Source organism: Squalius cephalus, assembly GCF_949319135.1.
Source record: "Squalius cephalus genome assembly, chromosome: 4".
In the NCBI taxonomy this organism is placed as follows: Eukaryota; Metazoa; Chordata; class Actinopteri; order Cypriniformes; family Leuciscidae; genus Squalius; species Squalius cephalus.
Window position 1 is genome coordinate 30,046,327 of NC_137125.1, and position 7,085 is coordinate 30,053,411.

General features: G+C 39.4%; 1 long non-coding RNA gene across 2 annotated transcripts; it reads left to right on the forward strand.

Annotated features, from left to right (window-relative positions):
• Window positions 1-1,783: 1,783 nt before the first annotated feature.
• Window positions 1,784-2,565, forward strand: LOC307157498. Of its 2 annotated transcripts, none has more exons than XR_013821010.1 (6): window positions 1,784-1,835; window positions 1,935-1,970; window positions 2,058-2,093; window positions 2,190-2,240; window positions 2,317-2,379; window positions 2,488-2,565. It is a non-coding gene; the product is annotated as an uncharacterized lncRNA (long non-coding RNA). The 2 variants fall into 2 exon arrangements; XR_013821011.1 differs by having other exon boundaries at window positions 2,320-2,379.
• The last annotated feature ends 4,520 nt before the right edge of the window (window positions 2,566-7,085 follow it).

The following is a 7,085-nucleotide window of genomic DNA, read 5'->3' on the forward strand; positions in this document are numbered from 1 at the left end:
TTGAAATCACGTTGATCCTTAGTTTAGTTGAAATTTCAACATTGTTTCAATATTCCTGATAATTGAAATACCATTGAAATTTCGTTGATCTATGGACAGGATTTCAACGTTGTTTCAATATTAAAACAGGGTGCAAAATGATGTAGAATCAACATCAGAGTTCGATGTTGATTCAATGACTTATTGTTGAAAAAGGAATGTTGATTTAACATATTTTCAATGACTGATTGCTGTCTGTTTAAATAGGCTTTCTATTAATTGATCTCTGTTTTTCTAAAATTATAGTGGATATGATAAACACGAAACTTACTAACGTTAATAGAGACTGAAAAATGTTCTCTTAACTTACCTGATTTCGCCAATATGTTTGCAGGACACATCCAGTCCGACCTTCCTCTGTGTTCACATATCAGCTTCTGTTCTCCTCCGTTACATGTCACAACGCAAATTGATTCAAAATAATAATTTAACAGGCATAAGGAAAGACCGAGTAATCTTGCCGAGCAGTACATGCATGTCCTCATCAACTCAAAATGACGTATTTTCAAACATGACCAGAAAGGCGCACACATTTGTCATTGGCCAGTTAGGTAGATGACAGTCATATTAACCAATCATGATCAAAGGTGAAACAACCAATAGCAATTGTTTCAGTGTGATAATGGAAAAGATGACTTCTTCTTTTCTTTCTTTCTTTCTTTCTTTCTTTCTTTCTTTCTTTTTCTTTTCTTTTTTTTAAAGAAATGTGTGTTTAGTTTTATTTGTAGACTGGCTATATCATTTGATTAGTTGGTCAAATAGTGTTTTGATGACAGTGTGAATAAAAATGCAATCCTGCGTGGTAAGCTTTAAGCACAGACAAAAAATTGTAAGTCCAAACAAAATCACAAAAAGCAAAAAAAGTTTCTACTGCACTTCTCTCGTGAGATTGAAATTATACCCATTATTATTGTTATTGTTAATAATATGATTATATTTTAACATAAATTTAGATTTTTGAAGTGGTGTTTTGATCAAAATATTATACGATGCTAAAATAATAACAAAATGATAATTAGAAATAATAATAATTCAAAGATTATGTATTTCTTGAAGACATGACATTGATTCAACATACAGATTTTGTTAAAAAAAATAAGGAAAAAAAACTTTTTCAACTGTTTTGCAATAAACGTTATATTAAACGTTACATGTGACAACGTTAAAACAACAACTGACATTATTTCAACCATATTTCAACTTTGAGGGTCAGTCAAGAACCTATATAGAGATTATGTGGCTACCACCATGGGCCCATGTTGGCAGCCTATATGGGATTTATTGTGTTTGCCCATTTTGCGCCCATGCACTTATTTCCCATTAGTGACCCAACTAGGACCCACATAGGGAGCCCACCTGTTTTTGCCCATGTGGGACCTACTTAGCTGACCCAAGTGGGTCCATTTTGGGACCATATATTTTGGACCTAACCACGTAGCCCAAGCATAAACCATGTGGGGCCCACATATACATGTTGGCTGAGCTATAATATTATTTGACATATATTTTACAGACTCTTATGCCAAAGCCTCCCAGAAATGCCAGCTTGTTGCCGAAACGTCACATATTGACACAACAAGTAAAAAGAGGCCACATAAAATGCCAAAGAGGTTTCATTCTGAAACCATTTCTTCAGATGGTAGGTGTTCACAACTATATTTTATCTTTTATTATTGAACTATGGAATTAAAGGCATTTGTGACCTTTGCCTTTTATTTAAACATACAAAAATTCATTAATTTCAGATGATTGCGTTAGAAAGAAGAAAAAGGTGTCGAAACCTGTTGCACCTAAATGTAAGTTGTTACATAATTTACACAGATAGTAATATAACATTTTATTTGCACAATTCAAAGCAACCTAGACGTCTTTTTATATTTCTGTTATATTGTCAGATCAGCAACTGCCCAAAACATATCCTCAAGACAAGGGTAAGTAGAATGAAATATAAATATAAAAAATGTGTTTCAAGATTTAATCCACAATGGAAGTAATATGTTTCTCTCTCTTCTCCACAGGCAATCAGGAAAAGCCAAGATCTCCCAACTTATTCTGTAAGAAGTTTTGAATGTTAATAAAGATTTGAATGCCCATGCCCATTTAATGCCTATTGTACATTTATACTCTATTAAAAATTTATTTATTTACAGCAGAGGCATCATTGCCGTGCTCACTGTAAACTTTGTCACCACCCCAACAAGGTGTGTAACAAATTCATTGATATTCATAAATGTGTATAATGTCAATTTTGAAGCATAGGTATTTTTTATGCCACAGCAGATCAGATGTCAGATCTCCTCTTAAGAGAACCACAGGCCTTGACCGAAGAAGCAACAAAGAGTAAGCTTTACAGCTCTGTCACAAACATGCATGCACATTTCAGGAACTGATTCCATAATGTTTTTTTTTTGTTTGTTTGTTTGTTTGTTTGTTTGTTTGTTTTTTTAGACTACCGCACAAAAGTCTTGCAGAAGTTACAAGAGCTCTGCGAGAACCAGCAAGACATCCTCACACTGCAGAGAAGACTGTTGGCTGCGACTGTGCCAGTGGTAGAGACAGAGGAGGAAACTCTAGAACATGGGTCACCAAACTAAGGCCTGCGGGCCGACTCAGGCCCGCCACCCCCCTTTGACTGGCCCCCCAGCCCCTCTGCCCCCCACTACTTGAACCGGCCCTATGAGGCAATCCCCAAAAGTCGTCATGGCCAATTTTTTTAAATTGCTTTTTGGAAAATAATAACATGTCTGCATCTGGTATTTTGTTGATTTTTTCAGTTAAAAATGTTCGAATTTTCGTCACCCGACATGCTCGAGATCAAGCAGACAAAGCACGCGCAGAGAACTGTCAGATAACTGTCAGATAACTGTCAGTGTTCAGGACAGCAAAATGGCTAGCGTTAAACGAAAAGTTGATAGAGAGTGCAGAGTTTTCAAAGAACAGTGGACCAACGATTATTTTTTTGTTCAGTGTAAGGACCGTGCAGTTTGTATTATATGTAAAGAAAGTGTGGCAGTTTTCAAATATAATCTGCGTCGTCACCACGAAACCCGCCACAAAGAGTATGCTAGCTTGCGAGGGCAAGCAAGAGAAGACAGGATTCGGAGGATGGCTGTGCCTGGACATAGTAGTGGGGATGGCTGTGCCAGGCTAGTAATCTCTACTACACAATGAGGCCTGCTGGTGGTCATTTTGGTCTGGGTCATACAATTCTATGTTATATAGCTGACCCGGCCCCGGCCCCCCCATCTCAGTCAGGAACGATAATGTGGCCCCCAGAGAAAAAAGTTTGGTGACCCCTGCTCTAGAAAATGGGCCCTGTCAAACTGTAGAAGAGCTTAAACAGTTTGACACCTCATTAGAAAATAAAGAGACTAGGACAAAGATGGTAATAAATACAGCATAAGTATACATAAGCAAATACATAAGCTGGCAATGTTCATTTACAATAAAATGCTCACTCATTACATAATTTTCAGCTGTTACAATGATTTTACTTAAAAGGATTGTTCATTTGTGGGTGAACTGTTACTTACTCACACAGATGTTTCTTTAAACCTGCATGAAGGTTTTTTTTTAACATGAAAATATTTTAAAGAGTGCTGGTAACCAAACAGTTGCTGTTCCCCGTTAACTTCCACAGTGTAGAAAAATATATATGGAAGTCAATGGGGAAAATAAACTGTTTGGCCACCACTCTTTAAAATATCTTTCTTTATGTTAAAAAAACAAAAAAAAAAACTTCATGCAGGTTTAAAGAAATATGAGGGTGTGTAAATAACAGCAACGCTCATTTGTGGGGTAACTATGCTTTTAGGTTAAGTTCTATGTTTTTATGGTACATAACTGTCATGTTTTTTTTTTTTTAGGTTAACTACCTACGCTCCATCGGGGGAACCAATCCAGGGGCAGCTGTGCATAAGATGCTACGTAAAGTGGCCACAAATGATGTCCTCAGTGCCTACAGCATGAGAGGAAAGAAAACTAAAATGGCATTCCAGGAGCTTAGAATTTCCTCTCTTATTATAGGAAAGTTTAATTCCATTATCCTTTAAAAAATATTGATTGTCAATTAAAGTAGTTACAATTCGGAGATGATTTGTTGAAGTTGTTTGATCAGATTATTTCATCTAATTTTTAGGAGCAACACAGAGGAACTTCAAGTCAATGAAGTATACAGAAGTGGAAGATATTATCTCACAGGCCCTGAAATTCGCTCCACACAGGAATTTAAAATGGTAAACACACTGTATTTGTTGAATAAAGATAGAAACAAGACATGCAGCCAAGAGACTGTCCGCTCACACAAACACCAGACATTACGGTCTGTCACAAAACCAAGAAATAAACTAGACCCAACCCTGGGACACAACCCTGACAGTATTTAAATGCATTTTGAAATTACTATTAACTATGTCAGTGATACTACTGTGACTAACACATAGTGAAGGCTACATGCAGCGTTTCACAAAAGCATCGTAAGAGTGCGTAAAAACGGTACGATTGATATTAATATTACGGTCTGTTTCCCAGAAGCATATCGTTCCAATAAAATGGCAGGTTTTTTTGTTGTTGCAAAAAACCCTTTTAGCGTAAATAATCTATTGCTATTTGAAGTTAATGTAAACCGTATCTATTTGATATACTTTATGTAAATGGCATTTATCGCTAATTTTTATCTCGCTGCTCGCTGGCATCTATATTTTACAACAAAAGAAAATTTTGTTTGAATACCCTTTGAATACCCTTTTCAACAGTGACATCTAGCGGTAAACTGTTATTACGTTATAATTGAGGTACTAGCCTTATTAGACATTCTCTGGTACTAGGCAATGGCAATGACTGATTGAAACAAGAATATAAATTTTCTTTGTTACTATTCTTTGTTGTATTTACAGATGACTGTGGTGAAGGTGGAAGAGTGCAGGATCTACAATTACACTAATAATAAAATGTTTTAAGTAGTTAGTTTGTTTTTGTTTCGCTTTCTGCCATGTTTTGAATGTGATGCATAGCCTACTACCTGATTGTGTTTTTTTTTTTTTTTATCAACAAATAAAAAATGACAAAAACATGGGCTATAGGCTGATTATTATATAGATTTACTGTTGTACGTTATTAAAGTAAATTAAATTGTTGTTAGTTGAACATTAGAAATAACGTTCTGGGATTAATAAAACTTTCCTGGCTAACCAAAAACAAACCATAAAAAATAACGTTCTGGGAACCAAAAACAAAACGTGCTGGGAACGTTCTGGGAACCAAAAACTAACATTCTGAGAACATTCTGGGAACCAAAAACTAACGTTCTGAGAACGTTCTGGGAACCAAAAACAAACGTTCTGGGAACTTTAAGAAAACTTTCCTGGCTAACCAAAAACAAACAATAAAGAATAACTTTCTGGGAACCAAAAACTAACGTTCTGAGAACGTTCTGGGAATCAAACACTAACATTCTGGGAACCAAAAACTAACGTTCTGAGAACGTTCTGGGAACCAAAAACGTACTTGGTTACTAACGTAACCTCGGTTCTCTCTAGAAGAGGGAACGATTACTGCGTAAGGTATCTTACGCTAGGGGAAAATCCTTTTTCCACGAGATATTGAAGCCAAAAATTATCCTTAATTTTGAAATAATGCAAAACGCGTTGCAGCAGCATGCAGACATAGGCGAGACAGCTCGCGCGCCTATTGGCTGGTCTGCGGCAACTGCAGCAGCCTATCGAGCGAGGCCTGGCGTGGTCTAGGCCTATAAATATCGCTCGCAGGCAGCTATTATCTGGTTTTTCATCATAGAAGCAAACAGAGCGTGTGCATGCACGGCAAGATACGCAGTACTCGTTCCCTCTTCTAGAGAGAACCGAGGTTACGTTAGTAACCGAGTACAATCTCTTACGAGAGGTCTCTCGTACTGCGTAAGGTATCTTACGCTAGGGGACCCAATGCAAAACGCCGTGCGTGCAGGGATCTGACACCATAGATCCAAGGGCGAGAGCCCGGGATTCATAAAGTGCACAATCACCCATGGAGCTCACAGGGAGTCCGGGAAGAGAGAGGGGTTGAAACCGTACTCTTCCACACATAGCAGCGTCGTTTAAACGCTAATACATCACACAGACAGGGCGGGGTAGAAGTGTATGCTAGCGCAATAGCATCAACTATCCATCTGGATAGGCTCTGTTTCGACGCGGCTAGTCCCTTAGAACGCCCGCTGAACGAAACGAAGAGCTGCTCTGTCTGTCTAAAAGCAGACGAGCGAGACACATAAGCTCGCAGCGCCCTGACTGGGCAAAGGAGGTTCGCGTCTCTTTCCTCATCAGGGACCGGTAGGGCAGACAGGGAAATAACCTGCGCCCTAAACGGTGTGTTGAGAGATTTTGGAACATAACCGTGCTTAGGTTTGAGTATAACCCTCGAGTCATTCGGCCCAAACTCCATGCACGTCGTGCTCACTGTAAGTCCCCTATGCGCTTCACCGAAGCGAGAGCCAGCAGAAACACGGTCTTAAAAGACAGGTGTTTCAGATCAATCGTCTGCAATGGCTCGAATGGGCCACCTTTCATGGCTTCCAGAACCGTAGAAAGGTCCCATACAGGGACTGAGGGAGGTCTGGGAGGATTCAGTCTCTTAGCTCCTCTGAGGAAGCGAATAACTAAATCGTTCCTTCCTATTGACTGACCAAGCGTTGTTCTAGAGAACGCTGCTATAGCCGCCACGTAGACTTTGAGCGTGGAAGAGGTTCTACCTTTTTCCAACAGCTCTTGTAGGAAGGAAAGCACCTCCGTCACTCCACAAGCTGTGGGCGACACATCACGGGCTGTGCACCAGCCCGCAAACACTGACCATTTCGATGCGTAGAGGCGTCTAGTAGACGGAGCTCTAGCCTGTGTGATCGTGTTCATCACTCCCTTAGGGAGCTCAGCATGTACCCGTTGATGGCCCAGACATGAAGGGACCACAGTTCCGGGTGAGGATGCCATATCGAGCCGTAAGCCTGGGAGAGGAGGTCTCCGCTCACTGGCACTGGCCACGGGACAGTGCTCGCTAGC